Consider the following 20705-nt stretch of genomic DNA (forward strand, 5'->3'; position numbering starts at 1 on the left):
GTGGTGTGCTCCGGTGGCAAGCCAACGAGACTGTGGCGTGCTCCGGTGGCAAGCCAACGGGACTGTGTAGTGCTTCGGTGGCAAGCCACCGGGAAAGTGGCGTGCTCCGGTGGCAAGCCATCGGGAAAGAGGCGTGCTCCGGTGGCAAGCCAACGGGAAAGTGGCGTGCTCCGGTGGCAAGCCAACGGGAAAGTGGCGTGCTCCGATGGCAAGCCAACGGGAAAGTGGCGTGCTCCGGTGGCAAGCCAACGGGAAAGTGGCGTGCTCCGGTGGCAAGCCAACGGGAAAGTGGCGTGCTCCGGTGGCAAGCCAACGGGAAAATGTGTGCTCCGGTGGCATGCTAATGGTAAAGGTGTGCTCCAGTGGCATTCTAACGGTAAAGGTGTGCTGCGGTCACATGCTAATGGTAAAGGTGTGCTCCGGTGGCATGCTAACGGGAATAGGTGTGCTCCGATGGCATGCTAACGGGAATAGGTGTGCACGGTGGCATACTAACGGGAAAAGGTGTGCTACGGTGGCATGCTAGCGGGAAATGGTGTGCTTCGGTGGCATGATAACGAGAAATGGGGTACTCCATTGGCACCACAATGGTCAAGGGACTTGGAAATGTCACATGTGAAGTCATACTCGCATAGTGTCTGTTGTTGCAGGGATCAAAAGAGCGACCCGGTGGAACAAGATGTGGACACTGTGCGACAGATGGTGGTTTAAGGACAGCAAACAGCAAAATAAGACAAAGCAACAGCAAGAAAACAATCCAAGAATTACCGCAGCAGACAAGTAAGTGATTGTGATTCTTTTAAACGGTGATGTATGATCAGATGAAGTGGAATGCAGTAAGTTTGGAAATATGATTAACATGTTAATAAAGTGTCTGAAATGTATGAGCGAGAAAGAGAAAAAGGTGGATTGTTACAGGGGGACAGCTGAGAGTAGGGAGTTGCAGAGAAAGTCCTTGTGACAGGTTTAGGATGTATACGGCGGTTTATTGCCTCCTCCACATACAAAGGCAGGAGATGAGACTATCAAACTATTGAACTTGGAGTTGTCAGTAATGTTGGAGGTGAAATTAATAAAGCAAGTAAAATGGGAAAGAAAAAAAGGGGTTGTATGTTTGCCTGGTCAGAGGGATGTTTGCCTGGTCATGGGGATGTTTGTCTGGTCAGGGGGATGTTTGCCTGGTCAGGGGGATGTTTGCCTGGTCAGGGGGATGTTTGCCTGGTCAGGGGGGTGGTTGCCTGGTCAGGAGGATGTTTGCCTGGTCATGGGGATGTTTGTCTGGTCAGGGGGATGTTTGCCTGGTCAGAGGGATGTTTGCCTGGTCAGGGGGTGTTTGCCTGTTTGCCTGGTCAGGGGGATGTTTGCCTGGTCAGGGGGATGGTTGCCTGGTCAGGAGGATGTTTGTCTGGTCAGGTGGATGTTTGTCTGGTCAGAGGGATGTTTGTCTGGTCAGAGTGATGTTTGTCTGGTCAGAGGGATGTTTGCTTCACGTTGGGGAAGAGGGAAAGGACTGAATGATCCGGCACCTGTCCTATCCACAGGATGGTCAGCTAGTGCCGCCATTGGGAAAGAGCTGACCTAGTGTCACTATCAATCATCAGAGTCTGCAGTACAACTGATTAGGGGTCCAGCAGGGGGGCGCTGATGACACAGGTGGACCTTGGGGCGGTTTTCCGGTTGCGGACGCTGCACCTAGAGGGTTTTCTTCATGTAATTATCCTCCTCACATTGCAGACTTGTGAACTTTATAAATTTTCTTCATTTGCTTATTTTCTTCCTTCTCTCCCAAACACGTTGCTGAAGTGCTGTCTCACCCCCACTGCCCCCATCCAGAAGCTTCTTGTAGCTGCTGTTCAGCGAGATTTGTCCTCTATATACCAGCAGTCTGTGTATGGGCCTGTCCCTGTCTGATCCTCTCTGCTCTCCACCCCTGCACTCAGACATGGGAAACCCTGTACTCGGATTACTTCACATCTTGGTGAACAACAGCTGAAAGGACCCTATAAAGGAGCCTGTACCAGGCAGGGGACAGCGGTTCAGCATTGTGCTTGTGGGGGCAATCGGGCGGAGGAGTCAGAAATTGGGGAATACTTGGGTGCTCTCTGGACGGACAATATTAGTGCTGCAGTAATTTCCCACAAGTTTTTGCACAGAGCGGCCACTAATATAGAATAAAGTAAAACAATTGTGCTCTGTAAATAATGGCTGTGCTTTGCTACAAATGCTTCATGTTTGCAGGAGGTTTTTTTTTCTTTAATAAATTTTATTTAGTTTATAATTGATTTTTTCTCTTTCTGCTAGATATCAGCACATGATAGAGGCCGTACGGGACTGATATAAGAAGTTCTTGGCTGAGAAGGAAAGAAGCTTCATTCCTCCATGAGCTGCAGTTCTTTGTGTCCAGTCGGGAGCTCTATTAGTAAGTAGATTTTATCACCGGCGCAGACATTTCCGGGAAGGTTCCAATTGGCCGAATACAAGACGTTCATTAAACTCTTCATTTGAAATAAACGTCTGGGTATCATCCACAATACTTAATACCGATCACTTGTCACAAATTTGTATATTTTTTACCTGTTATAAAATGCTGCTCATCCCTTGAATCTTTTCTTTTTCTTTGTCATTTTAGACAAAACATTACATATTTCTGACAAGTCCCAGGTCTTTTCACACCACTCGTTTTGCAGGTTCTTTAATACTACAGCACTTACGTTATTGGGGTCATTTTTGTGCAGTTTGCAGTTACATGACTTTTTATACATGTTTTTTTTTAGGTTTGTCTTGTTATTACATCACATTCATCTTTTTGCTCTCTTGCTTTCCTGGACTGAAGGAAACATATCTCCAAGTCACTCTGAGCTGCCGGCAGGAGAGATGGACCCTCAGGAGCCTCCTAGTCTTCAGAATCCACATGAAGGAGAAGTCCAAGAACAAGAAAGGCCTCCGACAGCAGAGCAACCTGTCCGCCAAAAAGTCCCAGAAGAAGAAGCGATGGTCCCGCAGCTCATCTGTGTTTTTCCTAAATGTGGATTATACTTTTACTGATTGTAATTTTCTTGGTCGATACCAGATAAAGTTTTGGATGACAACTGTCTGCACTTGTGTCTTATTTTACATTTCTCCTTTTTTCTTCTTGCTTCCCCTCCTGTGAGATCTGGCTTAGGTGATAAAAGCCTTTCTCTATCCGGCATTTTTTCAGCAGGCTGGAGAAAGACTTTCTGGATGATAACTTGCCTTAGTCTCAGATGCCCATACACTTGTTAGCTTTAGACCGGACGCTTGTCCACACAACACATCCCGACTCCCCCATATACATGAATGTGGTTATATGTGTGGGGGAGATGGCCCCATACACAGCACATGGTCGGCTGCTCCAGCAAAATTCCTTGGGTTTGACCTACCTTCCTGTAATATATATGGGGGGCCATTAGTTGGATGTTTGCAGGACCCCTCTTTGTCCGACAGCTTCCCTCCCCCATACATAGCAAGCAGTGTACATACAAGCTCCCTTCCCGCACATACAGCATATATAGCATATAAAGAAAAAACCTAGAAGTCTGAACTGAAACATAAATTGATGTGCATGCAAAATGTAAATGCATGTTCACACAAGGCCACTAGACAAAGAAAAACCAAAGACAAGCAAAATACCCAAGTAACCGGAAGTGAATGGGTAAATCGCAAAGTGCAAAAATAATAAATAATGAAGGGTATTTAGTTAACATAATTTTGATAAAAATAATGCAAAAGCTATACCGCCACATCACGGCAACCCTTATGGGACAGTCCTAACTCTAATATTAAAACCTTACCATTTGTCAAGTGACGTACATATGGATAAGGGCAGAGAGACTGACCCCCTAGTAGAAGCATAGACCTGAGGCAGAATAAACATTTCAGCTCAGACAAAGGGCGGCCACACCCTTATATGTACTAAAGCACACTGAACTACAAAGAAAAAACCTAGAAGTCTGAACTGAAACATAAATTGATGTGCATGCAAAATGTAAATGTATGTTCACACAAGGCCACTAGACAAAGAAAAACCAAAGACAAGCAAAATACCCAAGTAACCGGAAGTGAATGGGTAAATCGCAAAGTGCAAAAATAATAAATAATGAAGGGTATTTAGTAGTGAAGAGCGAGCACTAAAATGCTCGGGGGCTCGAAGCTCGGGCCGAGCTCGCCATGATACTCGGTTGCTCGACCTGAGCCACGAGCCCAATGTTAGTCAATGGGAGACCCGAGAATTTTCGCGGCGGCATCCCCGGCTGTCTGTTAAAAGCCTAACAAGTGCCCAAAACGATAGTGACAGTGCTAAAATGACAGGACAGCATGGGGATCGCCCCAGGAAGCATTTCTGACCCCCAGGTCACTGCTGTCAACAACGTGGTCAGAGGTATTAAGCCACTTTTAAGGGCTCACAATAAAACGTTCAAAAACTAAACTGAAACTGCTTTCAGTTAAGGAAGTTCCTTTCCAGGGTAAAGACTTGTGTATAAGGTAAAATAAATAACAAAAAAAAAATACTCCTCCACACCTTGGGCTATGTTCACAACTTGCATTTTTTATGCGTTTTTGCACTTTTGTATTGCTTCAACCGTGACAAATGCATTCACCGGGAAATGTCATTTTAACATTTTACAACCTTATCTGGCCATGTGCTGTGTGACACATGCATACAGTGCTGAAAAGACATGGGGACAGCATGGGGAAGACCCCTGGAAGCATCTCTGACTCCCCGGTCACTGCCTAAAAGTGTGCCCATCAGAAGTCATCCTTGAAGCATCAGAAGATGCAGACTTGCAATTATCCCCGTGCAAGTTCTTGTCCCAGGGCAGGGTTCAATTGTACCTCTCCCATTCCTTGCAATGCAAGCTCAAATATGCAGCCAACCACCCACCCACCCCCAGGCTGCAATACCATACTGCTTGCTTGCACTTGAAATTGGGCCTTTTAGGCATGTGGAGGCGGAATCTGGCCACCATGTCATGGCAGCGTTGGCGGCCTGGTATCCATACTCAGTCCCCAGCCGCCCGGCGGCGGGGTGTCCACACTCGGTCCCCAACCGCCAGGGGGCGGCCGGGTGTCCATACTCGGTCCCCAGCCGCCTGGGGGCAGCCGGGTGTCCATAAACGGCCCCCAGCCGCCCCTATTTCTCCTTGAAACATCCCCCCACACACTTTTCTTAGCCCGGCCTGCTTTAGGGCAGCATTGGACGAGACCACCAGAGAACCAGACTCCTCCGGTGGGCCCTGGCTTCTCCATCAGAGGAGTTGAGAGTGACAAGGTGAGGACCATGATGATGATGATGATACAAGTTAGCATCTGCTTTGTTTTCTTGGAATGCAAGCAAAGTGTGCAGCCTGCCATCCACCCACCCACCGCCAGGCTGCAATACCATACTGCTTGCTTGCTTGCACTTGAAATTGGACCTTTTTAGGCACGTGGAGGCGGAATCTGACAACCGCGTCAAGGCAGCATTGGCGGCTTGTAATCCATACTCAGTCCCCAGCCGCCCGGCTGCCAGGTGTCCACACTCGGTCCCCAGCCGCCTGGGGGCAGCCGGGTGTCCATAAACGGTCCCCAGTCGCCCCTATTTCTCCTTGGAACATCCCCCCACACACTTTTCTTAGCCTGGCCTGCTTTAGGGCAGCATTGGACGAGCCCACCAGAGAACCAGACTCCTCCGGTGGGCCCTGGCTTCTCCATCAGGGGAGTTGAGAGTGACAAGGTGAGGACCATGATGATAATGATACAAGTTAGCATCTGCTTTGTTTTGTTGGAATGCAAGCGCATGTATGTAGTAGCGGCTAGGCCTGAGGTGGTCAGCGTTTTCGCGCATATCCTACCTCCTCCGAGGATTGCTGGATGTTTTCCTGCTACTATCCCAGTTCTATGACTCCCGTTAAAACAAAGCTTCAGGTGATGAATGATGGATGAGGTGGTGGCAAAGGAGAAAGAGCAGGAGGAACAGGGACCATTCACATCAATATCAGGCCAGTCAACCACATATGTCTTGTAGGATATGTTTCTGTAACAAAAGGAGCAGTTTGGCTACACAGTTATAGGGCATACAGTGAGTGCAATGCCTACCAAAAATTTCGAGGCACTCCAATGTACCTTGGAAATGACATGGAGGTCAGAGGGCCTTAACTAAACCGTTTTTTTCCATTTATAGCAACTGGGTCTCCTGTACACTGTTGGCCTAAGCAGTGAATGGAAGGCTTTCCAAAAATTATGAGGAACTGCAATGCCCCTTGAAACAGACATGGATTACAGCGTACTAAAAACCTTCTACCCACTATTGGGGAGTGGGTCTCCCTTAGTTTTCGCCTTTGCATTGAAAAGCAAAAGCTGACTAAAATTAGGAGGAAATGCAATGTCCGTTGGAAGAGTCGTGGAGGTAAGAGGTAATTAAAAACAACATTTCAATGCCCCTAGGAAGAGCTGTGGAGTTCAGAGTGGCTTAAGAAGACTTTTGATGTCCCTTTGAACAGACGTGGAGGTCACAGTAGCTTAACAAGATGGTTTTAATGCCCCTCGGAAAAGACGTGGAGGTCCCAATAGCTTAACCAGACGATTTGAATGCCCCTTCCAAGAGCCATACAGTACAGCATAGTACAAACATTATTCCCATTATTGGGGAGTGGGTCTCCCATAGTATTTGCTTATGCCTTCCAAGCAAAAGCTGCCAAAAATTAGGACGGAGGAACTAGCAATGCCCATTACACGAGCCATGCAGTACAGCATATTACAAACATTATTCCCGTTATTTGGAATGTGTCTCCCATAGTCTTTCCTTATGCCTTCCAAGCAAAAGCTGCCAAAAATTAGGACGGAGGAACTTGCAATGCCCCTTACAAGAGCCATGCAGTACAGCATATTACAAACATTATTCCCATTATTGGGGAGTGGGTCTCCCATAGTCTTTGCTTATGCCTTCCAAGCAAAAGATGCCAAAAATTAGGACGGAGGAACTTGCAGTGCCCCTTACAAGAGCCATGCAGTACAGCATATTACAAACATTATATTAAGAGGAAATGCAATGCCCGTTCGAAGAGTCGTGGAGGTTAGAGTTAATTAAAAACAACATATCAATGCCCCTTGGAAGAGCTGTGGAGTTCAGAGTGGTTTAACAAGACACTTTTAATGCCCCTCAAAAGAGATGTGGAGGTCCCAGTAGCTTAACAAGACGGTGTTAATACCCCTTGGTAAAGTGGTGGAGGTCCCAGTAGCTTAACAAGACGGTTTTAATGCCCCTCGGAAAAGTGGTGGAGGTCACAGTAGCTTAAGAAAAAGCTTTTAATGCCCCTCAGAAGAAAAGTGGAGATCCCAGTAGCTTAACAAGACGGTTTTAATGCCCCTTGGAAAAGTGGTGGCGGTCACAGTAGCTCAACAAGACGCTATTAATGCCCCTCAGAAGAGACGTGGAGGTCCCAGTAGCTTAACAAGACGGTTTGAATGCCCCTTGGAAGAGACGTGGAGGTCCCAGTAGCTTAACAAGACGGTTTTAATGCTCCTCAGAAAAGTGGTGGAGGTCCCAGTAGCTTAACAAGACGGTTTTAATGCCCCTCGGAAAAGTGGTGGAGGTCACAGTAGCTTAACAAGACGCTTTTAATGCCCCTCGGAAGAGACGTGGAGGTCCAAGTAGCTTAACAAGACGGTTTGAATGCCCCTCGGAAGAGATGTGGAGGTCCCAGTATCTTAACAAGACGGTTTTAATGCCCCTCGGAAAAGTGGTGGAGGTCACAGTAGCTTAACAAGACGCTTTTAATGCCCCTCAGAAGAGACGTGGAGGTCCCAGTAGCTTAACAAGACGGTTTGAATGCCCCTTGGAAGAGACGTGGAGGTCCCAGTAGCTTAACAAGATGGTTTAAATGCTCCTCAGAAAAGTGGTGGAGGTCCCAGTAGCTTAACAAGATGCTTTCAATGCCCCTCGGAAAAGTGGTGGAGGTCCCAGTAGCTTAACAAGACGGTTTTAATGCCCCTTGGAAAAGTGGTGGAGGTTGCAGTAGCTTAACAAGATGGTTTGAATGCCCCTTGGAAGAGACGTGGAGGTCCCAGTAGCTTAACAAGACGGTTTGAATGCCCCTCGGAAGAGACGTGGAGGTCCCAGTAGCTTAACAAGACGGTTTTAATGCCCCTCGAAAAAGTGGTGGAGGTCACAGTAGCTTAACAAGACGCTTTTAATGCCCCGCAGATAAGTGGTGGAGGTCCCATTAGCTTAACAAGACGGTTTGAATGCCCCTTGGAAGAGACATGGAGGTCCCAGTAGCTTAACAAGACGGTTTTAATGCCCCTCGGAAAAGTGGTAGAGGTCACAGTAGCTTAAAAAGACGCTTTTAATGCCTCTCAGAAGAGACGTGGAGGTCCCAGTAGCTTAACAAGATGGTTTGAATGCCCCTTGGAAGAGACGTGGAGGTCCCAGGAGCTTAACAAGACGGCTTGAATGCCCCTTGGAAGAGACGTGGAGGTCCCAGTAGCTTAACAAGACGGTTTTAATGCTTCTCGGAAAAGTGGTGGAGGACCCAGTAGCTTAATGAGATGCTTTTACTGCCCCTTGAAAAAGTGGTGGAGGTCGCAGTAGCTTAACAAGACGGTTTGAATGCCCCTTGGTAGAGACGTGGAGGTCCCAGTAGCTTAACAAGACGGTTTGAATGCCCCTTGGAAGAGACTTTGAGGTCCCAGTACCTTAAAAAGACGGTTTTAATGCCCCTCGGAAAAGTGGTGGAGGTCCCAGTAGCTTAACATGACGCTTTGAATGCCCCTTGGAAGAGACGTGGAGGTCCCAGTAGCTTAACAAGACTGTTTGAATGCCCCTTGGAAGAGACGTGGAGGTCCCAGTAGCTTAACAAGACGGTTTGAATGCCCCTCGGAAAAGTGGTGGAGGTCACAGTAGCTTAACAAGACGCTATTAATATCCTCAGAAGAGACGTGGAGGTCTAAGTAGCTTAACAAGACTGTTTGAATGCCCCTTGGAAGAGACGTGGAGGTCCCAGGAGCTTAACAAGACGGCTTGAATGCCCCTTGGAAGAGACGTGGAGGTCCCAGTAGCTTAACAAGACGGTTTTAATTCTTCTCGGAAAAGTGGTGGAGGACCCAGTAGCTTAATAAGACACTTTTACTGCCCCTCGAAAAAGTGGTGGAGGTAGCAGTAGCTTAACAAGACGGTTTGAATGCCCATTGGTAGAGACATGGAGGTCCCAGTAGCTTAACAAGACGGTTTGAATGCCCCTTGGAAGAGACGTTGAGGTCCCAGTAGCTTAACACGACTTTTTTAATGCCCCTCGGAAAAGTGGTGGAGGTCACAGTAGCTTAACACGTCGCTTTTAATGCCCCTCAGAAGAGAAGTGGAGGTCCCAGTAGCTTAACAAGACGGTTTGAATGCCCCTTGGAAGAGACGTAGAGGTCCCAGTAGCTTAACAAGACTGTTTTAATGCCCCTCGGAAAAGTGGTGGAAGTCCCAGTAGCTTAACAAGACGGTTTTAATGCCCCTTTGAATAGTGGTGGAGGTCGCAGTAGCTTAACAAGACGGTTTGAATGCCCCTTGGAAGAGACGTTTAGGTCCCAGTAGCTTAACAAGACGGTTTAAATGCCCCTTTGAAGAGACGTGGAGGTCCCAGTAGCTTAACAAGTCGGTTTTAATGCCCCTCGCCAAAGTGGTGGAGGTCGCAGTAGCTTAGCAAGACGGTCAGAATGCTCCTTGGAAGAGACGTGGAGGTCACAGTAGCTTAACAAGATGGTTCTAATGCTCCTCGGAAAAGTGGTGGAGGTCCCAGTAGCTTAACAAGATGGTTTTAATGCTCCTCGGAAAAGTGGTGGAGGTCCCAGTAGCTTAACAAGATGCTTTTAATGCCCCTCGGAAAAGTGGTGGAGGTCCCAGTAGCTTAACATGACGCTTTGAATGCCCCTTGGAAGAGACGTGGAGGTCCCAGTAGCTTAACAAGACTGTTTGAATGCCCCTTGGAAGAGACGTGGAGGTCCCAGTAGCTTAACAAGACGGTTTGAATGCCCCTCGGAAAAGTGGTGGAGGTCACAGTAGCTTAACAAGACGCTATTAATGTCCTCAGAAGAGACGTGGAGGTCTAAGTAGCTTAACAAGACTGTTTGAATGCCCCTTGGAAGAGACATGGAGGTCCCAGTAGCTTAACAAGACGGTTTTAATGCTCCTCAGAAAAGTGGTGGAGGTCCCAGTAGCTTAACAAGATGCTTTTAATGCCCCTCGGAAAAGTGGTGGAGGTCCCAGTAGCTTAACAAGACGGTTTTAATGCCCCTTGGAAAAGTGGTGGAGTTCGCAGTAGCTTAACAAGACTGTTTGAATGCCCCTTGGAAAAGTGGTGCAGGTCCCAGTAGCTTAACAAGACGGTTTGAATGCCCCTTGGAAGAGACGTGGAGGTACCAGTACCTTAAAAAGACGGTTTTAATGCCCCTCGGAAAAGTGGTGGAGGTCCCAGTAGCTTAAGAAGACGCTTTTAATGCCTCTCAGAAGAGACGTGGAGGTCCCAGTAGCTTAACAACACGGTTTGAATGCCCCTTGGAAGAGATGTGGAGGTCCCAGTAGCTTAAGAAGACGGTTTGAATGCCCCTTGGAAGAGACGTGGAGGTCCCAGTAGCTTAGCAAGACGGTTTTAATGCTTCTCGGAAAAGTCGTGGAGGTCCCAGTAGCTTAATAAGACGCTTTTAATGCCCCTCGAAAAAGAGGTGGAGGTCGCAGTAGCTTACCAAGACGGTTTGAATGCCCCTTGGAAGAGACGTGGATGTCCCAGTAGCTTAACAAGACAGTTTGAATTCCCCTTGGAAGAGACGTGGAGGTCCAACTAGCTTAACAAGACGTTTTTAATGCCCCTCGGAAAAGTGGTGGAGATCGCAGTAGCTTAACAAGACGGTTTGAATGCCCCTTGGAAGAGACGTGGAAGTCCCAGTAGATTAACAAGACGGTTTTAATGCTCCTCGGAAAAGTGGTGGACGTCCCAGTAGCTTAACAAGACGCTTTTAATGGCCCTCGGAAAAGTGGTGGAGGTCGCAGTAGCTTAACAAGATGCTTTTAATGCCCCTTACAAGAGCCATACAGTACAGCATTTTAAATATATTATTCCCATTATTGGGGAGTGGGTCTCCCACAGTCTTTGCTTATGCCTTCCAAGCAAAAGCTGACAAAAATAAGGACTGAGGAACTTTCAATAATGGCAACACGGACCACGGTCACCCTGGTGGTATAGTGGTGGTGGAGGCTGAGGATAAGGAGAAGAACATAAAACAGCCGAAATGAGGAAGCGTATACCCATGTGTGGGTGTGAAGTGGTGCATTTGAATACACCTCCCGAAATAACACAGTGGATTTGACTTTATGTTACTCTGCTGTCATTTGGTGGTGATGAGAAGTCTGGCCCAATCCAGCTCTTGTTCATTTTGATAAGGGTCAGCTTGTCAGCATTGTCAGTTGACAGGCGAGTGCGCTTATCAGTTATAATTACCCCAGCAGCACTAAAAACACGCTCCGATAACACGCTAGCGGCAGGGCAGGCCAGGACCTCCAAGGCGTACAGAGCGATTTAATTCCAAGTGTCCAGCTTGGATACCCAATAATTAAAAGGCACAGAGGAATCACGGAGGACGCTGGTACGGTCGGCAAGGTACTCCCTCACCATCTTTTGAAACTTTCCACTCCTTGTGAGAGTACCCCGCGCCTCAGGGCCTGTAAGCTGGGCAGGTCTCAGAAAACTTTCCCAGAATGTTGACAGTGTTCCCCTGCCTCTGCTGGATTGGAGTTGCCTCTCTCTCGCTTGTACGCCTTGGTTGGTCAACGAACTGTGACCTCTGCCGCTAGTGTCTTCAGATGGGAATTTTTTTTTAACAGTTCTGCAGCAAGGGCCTTCTGGTACTGCCCCATTTTTGTAGACCTCTCCACCTCAGGAATAAGAGAGTGAACGTTCTCCTTGTAGCGGGGGTCTAAAAGTGTCACCAACCAGTAATGACTGTCACCCAACATTTTGACAACGCAAGGGTCACGGTTAAGGCAGAGTAACAAAGTCAGCCATGCGCGCCAGACTGGTAACGGGCAAGACTTCCGTGTCCACACCAAGATGACGAATGACCATGCTCTCCTCCTCCTCCTCCCCCCTGTCCTCAGGCCACCCACGCTGAACCGACGGTATGACAGTTGTACAGGTACTACCGCCTACAGCGCATGATACAAGCTCCTGTTCTTCCTCCTCCTCCTCTCCCTCATTGTCCCCCAATGCACGTTGGGATGAGATGAGGCTGGGCTGTGTGTAATCGACCGCTACAGCTTCTTGATCCATCTCATCATACTCTGGCTGCAATGCCTCCTCTTTAATTCTCTGCAGAGAGCATTGCAAAAGACAGACAAGTGGAATGCTGACGCTAATGATGGAGTCATCGCCACTCACCATCTTGGTGGACTCCTCAAAGTTGGTCAAGATGGTACATACATTACAGACCAAAAGTTTGGACACACCTTCTCATTTAAAGATTTTTCTGTATTTTCATGACTATGAAAATTGTACATTCACACTGAAGGCATCAAAACTATGAATTAACACATGTGGAATTATATACTTAACAAAAAAGTGTGAAACAACTGAAAATATGTCTTATATTCTAGATTCTTCAAAGTAGCCACCTTTTGCTTTGATGACTGCTTTGCACACACTTGAGAGACTGCCATAAAGACTGAGAGGAGGGGGCATCTTTGCATGCAGTATGGACAGGGGATTGCCATGCACACACAACAGGTGACACCTGCTGACACTGGTCGTGGACCCTGGGGTTCGGCCCACAAAGTCGGGTGCTTTACTGCCATGTGCCTGATCATGCTGGTGGTGGTCAGGCTGGTAGTTTTGTCACCCCTGCTGATGCTGGCATGGCAGATGGTACAAATGGCCTTTTTGGGGTTATCAGCAGAGTCTTTAAAAAAATTCCAGACTCTGGAAGACCCACAGGTTGTACTGGCAACGTCCCTCGTGTTGGTGTTACGGGGAACTGTTGCCGGCCTTCTGTGTCCGGCCACCACACTGCTTCTTCCTGCCTGTTGGGGTACTCTGTCTCCCTCACCCGGTCTGCTGCTGGCCTTGCTCTGCATGTCCTCCTGCCACGTTGGGTCAGTTACTAGATCATCCACCACCTCCTCCTCTTCCACTTGCGCACCACGATCCTCCTCCTCACTTCTTGGCAATTGTGTTTCGTCATCGTCAACCTCTTGTGACAAATTGCCAGCGTTGACTTCCTGTGGCCGTGGCTGTTCAAATATTTGGGCATCTCTACATGGGATCTCCTCTTCCACCACTTCAAGCGGGGCAGGCGAGGGGCACAAATCTGGAGATGGACCAGTGAACAGCTCTTCAGAGTGTCCAAGTGTGGGATCAGTTGCTGTCTGACGACACTCGGCATGGTGGGAGGAAGGAGCATCAGGGTGAGGAGGAGTATGCGGTCGAGACTCACGGCTACTAAGAGTTGACCGTGTGGAAGACAGACCGGAAGTGGTGGTCTGCTATCCAATTAATAACCTGTTCACACTGATCAGTTCGCAATACTGGTGTTGTTCTGTGCTTCCCTAGTAATTCGGTCAAGAAGTGGGAGCGAGAAGATATGGCTGTTGGTTGTGGCACATTTTCACCTTGGCCACGGCCCCGTCCTCTGCATGTACCATCACCAGAACGTCCACTTCCATGTCCCTTGCCACGCGCCTTGCCCATTGTAAAGTAAGTAAAATAGCTTACACTCGCACCATCAATGGAAAAAGGGTAATAAAGTAGATTAGAACCGTGGAAGAGGAAAACCACAGTTCTATTTCTCTGGCCTACACCCGACTCTTTTAAACAATCTGAACAATCAGGGAGAAACTATTACTGTTTTTCTTTACGGAAAAAATACCAAAAGGTGAATAATAGAGATTTTTTACCGTGGAATGGCAAAACCACAGTTATTGTTTACTGGGGTATACCAGAAAATTTTAAATAGATATATTTGTGTCTGAACAATCAGGAGACAGTACTGTTTTTCTTTACAGCAAAAAATGCAAAAAAGCAGGATAATACAGAGATTTGACCCGTGGAACTGCAAAACCACACTTGTATTTCTCGGGCCTACACCAGACTATTTTCAACAGATATATTTGTGTCTGAACAATCAGGAGACACTACTACTGTTTTTCTTTGCAGCAAAAAATGCCAAAAGCAGGATAATAGAGATTTTTTACCGTGGAACAGCAAAACCACAGTTATAATTTACTGGTGTATATCAGACTATTTTCAACAGATATATTTGTGTCTGAACAATCAGGAGACACTATTAGTTTTTTTTTTTACGGTGACACATATTACTATAACTTGCACCCATAGTGCAAAAAAAAACAAAAACCCCAAAAAAACACAATGGGTTCAACCGTACTCAAATTGTTAACTAGGAGCAATCATTAGTGTGAATAAAATAATATTTTGATTGGAGATGATCCAACCTCTGGTTCCACCACTGATCCTGAGAATGAAGGAATGGGGAACCTATCAGCTTTTTTTTTTCCTGCACAGCTGTGCTCCCAACCACCCACAGTGCAAAAAAACCCCTAAAAAAACAATAGGTATAACCGTACTCAAATTGATAATTGGGAGCAACGATTAGTGTGAAGGATATAATATTGTGATTGGCGATGTTCCATCCACTGATTCTGAGAAAGAAGGAATGGGGAACCTATCAGCTTTTTTTCCTGCACAGCTGTGCTCCCACCCATTGCGCAAAAATACCCTAAAAAAATGCACGTACTCAAATTGTTAATTGGGAGCAATGATGAGTGTGAAGGAATATAATATCTTGATTGGCGATGGTCCGACCTGTGGTTCCGCCACCGATCCCAAGAATGAAGGAATTGAGCACCTATAAGCTTTTTTTTTCCTGCACAGCTGTGCTCCCAACCACCCACCCATAGTGCAAAAAATAAAAAAAACAATAGATCCAACTGTACTCAAATTGTTAAATTGGGAGCGTGAAAAAAATAATGCATCCACTTCTTTCTAAATCAGGCTGTCAGACCCCCAAGAATGACATCCTAGTAATATGCCATGACTTATACCTCTTTAAATGTATGCAAAGGATAAACCTGGATATCCAGGTATACGTTCTATTGATTGATTTCTATAAGGGCCTATTTACACATGTAAATGTGTATCTGCTACGGACATGAATGATCGGCTGCAGCCCTTCCACTTGGCCAGTCAATGGATCCGCAAATCACAACAAGTAATTCAAGGAAATGGAAAAGTAACAAAAAAAATTCTAGTAACATTGCATAGCGTACCGGTGATTGCGCTATTTAACTTGCCATCAGTGATTGACGGCATATAAATGGTTAAACAGCAGTGATTGACGCTTCGCTCTGGCCGCTGCTGTTACAGCAAGATGTCAGCTGTGTAGGATGGGGGCTCTGCTCCTGAGCCCACCCGAAACAGCAATCCAATGGACGGTTTCACACACCACATTATCCAGTGGTGTTTAATTTGCTTTCCTATTTAGGAAACAAAACCGTTTTAATAACGTTTTCCTTCTCTGGTATCTAGGAGCCATTTCAGCTATTTGTAAAGGGAATCTGTCAGCAGGTTTTTCTTGGCTATTCTGAGAGCAGCATGATGGGGTGAGCGCCACACTAGGAGTAGGACCACCGAGCCCAGAGCTATTGCAAGACGTGCAGACAATATATACCAGGTATGAATGAATCCAATACAACATTATTGTTACTTGGGAATTAACCTACTTGGATATAATACATCCCTTGATATGTATATACCAAAAGGTCATTATCTTGGGAATGCCTATATTGGCTTTTATTATTTGGGATTATATCCTTTTACTATGTGACCTAGGATATACTATCAGTATGCATTAGCACAATTGGAGCTACTACTATTTAGCCCTGGTGTCTCTGCAATTCAAATATTTACATTATACCTCCTCACTATTATATGGTATTACTATATATATGTGTGTGTGCTCTTTTCTTTCCCGCCATGTACCCAAATTGTTATAATAAAGGTCTTTTTTAACACATTGACCCCTTGTCGGATGTACTATATATTGGTTGTTGTTGAGAGCAGCATGATGTAGAGATAAAGACCCTGATTCTAGGGACGTCTCACTTACAGGGCTGCTGGTTGTAGTTTTTATAAAAATCACACTTTTATTAGCAGAAGATTATCACTAGAGGACTAGTAAACCTGCAGCCAGGTAGTCCAACCACGCCCCCCACCACTGATTGGCAGTTTATATACAGTGTACACAGAAAGCGGCCAATCAGTGGTGTGGGTGGGGTTATTATACAGAGCTCAGCATTCAGAGATCTGCATGAGAAAAAAAAAACTGCAATTTTATCAAAATAACACCAAGCAGCCCAGTAAGTGATACATCGTTGGAATCAGGGCCTCGGATTATGCTGCTCTCAAATGGGATAGCAAAAACCTGCTGACATATTCCATTTAAAGGGGCAGCTGCTACTAAATCCAGACATGGTGCAAAATGTAAATTCTGCTGCAGATTTACTGCTGTAGATTTTTAATTCCTAAAAATCCCTGTAGATTCAGAGGATCTCAACCTTTTCAATGCAAATTATTTTCAAGACTTATTCACAGATATTATGAAATATTGCAGTAGAAATAAAAAAAAAAAAGCACAATACCTAAACCCCCTCCTTGGGAAAAATATACGGCAAGTATAAGAAAGACAAAAATTTATTCTGGAGTCATATTGAAGTCTAAATAGAATTGTAACCATACAATGTAAACAGCAGCGAATGTAAGTAGGATCCACTGGATCTATATAAGAGGAACGTTTTCCAAAGCTGATCTTCTGAGCCCACCGCTATGCTGGCTGCACCGGCATTGTGATCGTCAGCACCTGGAATATACGTCACGTTTTACTGCAGCTCATAGAACCAAATGATAAGACGCAGAGCAGTGTGAGGCTTGTGACTCGCTATACACAAAATATACGACATGTTTGATGAATGGCATAAAGGAAAGCCGATGCATTCAGATGTCTCTGGGCAACTATATGTTGTGATAGATAAGTTCCTGTCAGGGTGAGGGGCAGCATCCTATCTGCTCACTCATCATGACAGGTTTACAACATGTTGACTCATGGACGTGATCAGTCAGTCAATCGATGACATAGATGCACGTTCTTTATTCCGACAGGTAGGTCAGAGAAGTCCGTCTCAAACAGTTTACTTTCACCCATCTAGGATGGATGGCTGCTGACATCGTTGGCCATTATGTCCATACACAATTATTATCCCCTAATTGTGATGTACAATACAAATTTATATTGTGGTACCGTGTTAGCCAGAAAATTTGATGGAAATAATTTTAAGCCCAAAAATGGCAAAAGTATTCTCGGAGTGATCCCTTTATTGGCTAACCAGAAAAAAAAATATATATATGCAAACTTACAGAGCACACAGGCTCCTTCTTCAGGCAGGATTACAAATGTTAAGAATTCATTTGTAATATTGCCTGAAGAACGAGCCTCTGTGCTCTGAAAGCTTGCATATATATTTTTTTTTTCTGGTTAGCCAATAAAGGTATCACTCCGAGAATACTTTTGCCATTTTTGGGCATAAAAGTATTCACATAGAATTATTCACTAATTAAAACAATTTATTTTTGCTAAATAAATGTATACATTTTTTAAAATTTTATTTTATACATTTTCTCAGAGAACCTCTTTAAGAAGGAGATTTCAGAATGGGCTATAAGACATGTCCAGCTTTGCTTAATTGTCTCACCTTACTGTCCTTGTTGAACTGAGCTCCACTTTGTTCTTGGATGATATTGTAAGGAATGAAGACGTCTAGATGATACAAATCGGGACGTCCGACTATTCTGTCTTCACCCAAGTCCAACACAAGAGATCTAGCAGAAGACTGTAAAGAGAAGACCAGCGTGGTAACGACGCTTATGTCGCTGAATGCTTCTGTACGGGAAAGAAAGTTGTAACCAACAAGTGCACAAAAATCTAAACTTTTATCTTGATACGTGGCCAACTAGAAGTTACTGTGTAGCTCCACACGTCTCCTACATTAAATCTGACACGTGGAGGAACTGCTCACAGAAAATGCTGAAAAATATTTTTTAGGATTCACACTGCATTAAAAGGGGTTGTCCACCACTTTAATACTAATGGAATATCCTTAGGATAGGTCATCAATATTAAAGTGCCAGGCAACCCCTTTAAGTGAGGCATAATGAATGGTACCAGAATTTCACATAATGTAGCCTTCATTAGGCAGAAGGCCCACTCGGTTATATGAAGAAATCTGGGGTCCCCAAAAGCAAACCCAGTAATCACCAGATTCCCGTGTGGTGACTACTTAATCTGCTTTTTGGGAAGACCAGAACTGACCCCTATATTTAACCAAGTGGGTCCCCTTAAGCTACATTATCCTGTCTGATGAAAGCTACATTAGCTGAAACATTCTTAATCTTCATTATGCCTCATTTAACGCAATGTGAATCATGGACATGAGAAAAATCAAATTAAAAAATAAATACATTTAAAGCATTTTCTGTGCGATTCCTCCAAATGTCGCATTAATATAGAAAAAATAAAGAGCGGCGTGTTCTACACTATTGCAACAAGCCTCTTTCATCATTTATATCATCATTATAACATCATTTATATGCACCAGCACCATGGAATCAATGGCACTATATAATTAAATAATAATAATAATAATAATAATATATACATCTTCCCACCAGCTTGTTTTCCCTCTATCTCCTCTCTGGATCTATGAAGCCAGAACTGTCAAAGAAGAGGTGATGGTGGAGATGGAGGGGAAACAAGCAGGGGGGGAGGCTTATATAAATGACTGGTCCCGCCGTGAAGCACTGGGCGTCTGTGCTTGGTTTGAACAGTCGTTCTCTGCTGACAGAGTTGTTTACAGAGATCTTCTTTCCCATTCCAACAGCTTGCAAACAACCCACCATGGTATGAAAATAAAAATTATATCATCATCATCCAGTAAATGTATCACAGCTGCCAGCAATTGGCTACTGTGGACACATCAAAGCTGTGATGATAAAAGTTGGCAGAGGAGGACCGGTAGCACGAGGTTGGCACAGACTTTTAATAAGGGAAGACTATTGGAAATCACATGAAATACAAAAAGGTCACAATCCTAAACCACATCTAAGGGTCTCACCACTTTAGGTAAAGAGATTTCAGCCACCAGAAAACTTGGGTGTCCTACAGGAGGTTCCGCCACAATCATGTAATCTGGTTTCACGGGTGAACTGATAAAAAAAAAGGAAGGCAGCAGTATATTGCAAGGGTACACCATCAATTTATGATCTGTTGGGGTCGATCTCTAATATAATAAAGGGGCACTGATGCTGGTAATGAGGAACAGCCCCTTTCACAGTCATTCCCTGCACATCGGCATCATGGCCTCCACTGTGCAGCGGAACGACAGCATAGATCCAGCAAAGTGAATGGGCTTAGCTGCAGTTCTCCTGCACAGTGAAAATCCGGGTAGCTGACCCACACCAGCATATTCTTTAATAAGGGCAGCGGGGTTACTTCCAGGCTGCAGCCCCCTTATTCTTGGAGTCCAAGAAGTTGGATATCCTATATCTTTTGTAAGATGGGATTCTAAAAAAAGTAAATGCATGCATTAAACCTCAAAGAAACCCAAACCTTTCAACTTCTGAGATTAGGGACTTGCTTGGAGTTAGCTGGGAGGGTCTGTAGGAAAAAAATAAAGAACATAAAGGCATAATAGTTAAAACAAAAACAAAAAAAAAACAATGTCCACATTGTTCTTGCACCATAACAAGCCATTCTGCAACTTCCCCCATCTGTTGGGTTTAACCCATCACCACGAGGAGTGGGGCTCCCCCATCTGTTGGGTGTAACCCATCACCAAGAGGATTGGAGCTCCCCCATCTGTTGGGTGTAACCCATCACCACGAGGAGTAGCGCTCCCCCATCTGTTGGGTGTAACCCATCACCACGAGGAGTGGCGCTGCCCCATCTGTTGGGTATAACCTATCACCAGGAGGAGTGGCGCTCGTCATACTTTGTGTCCCTAGGGGAAATGTGGTATTATAAGATATCCAATCAATTGAATGGCCGACTATGTACTGCATGGATGAGCGAGGAACATCAGAGAAGAAGCCGTCGATGCTCAACAGCACCCTACTCTGTCGTCTTTTACAGACTGTATGCCATAGACTTGTACCTTAGAGTTGGGACTTACCCCTATTATGAATCATCGGTTTTGATTTGGTTCTGATATTCTGTTCAAAAATGGATTCCAGGAACTTCCGATTTTTCAGCATTTTCCACTCTGAAGGGAAACCATAGATGATTAACAGGGTCGGACTGGAACTGAAACTCAGCCCTGGCATGTGAGAGGACGCAGGCCCGCCCGACGCGCGTTGAATGTGAAATATTTTCATGAATGATTTGGGTATATGTCACAATAAAAATTGCAGCAAACTGCACTTTATCATCGATAGACAAAAACTGACATAATGTAAAATATAAACTTCCCTCCAGGAAAATGTTAATTTCTTTCAACTGGAGGGATGGACATATTTGTAATATAGAGCTCCAAGTTCCCAAAAAAGCTATGATTGCTAGTACCAGGAAAAGCAGGAAAAGTGAATCCTTGCAGATTTGAAGCAGTTTCATGT

Source organism: Phyllobates terribilis, unplaced genomic scaffold (assembly GCF_046119375.1).
Source record: "Phyllobates terribilis strain yellow unplaced genomic scaffold, ASM4611937v1 Scaffold_146__1_contigs__length_4606013, whole genome shotgun sequence".
Taxonomy (NCBI): domain Eukaryota; kingdom Metazoa; phylum Chordata; class Amphibia; order Anura; family Dendrobatidae; genus Phyllobates; species Phyllobates terribilis.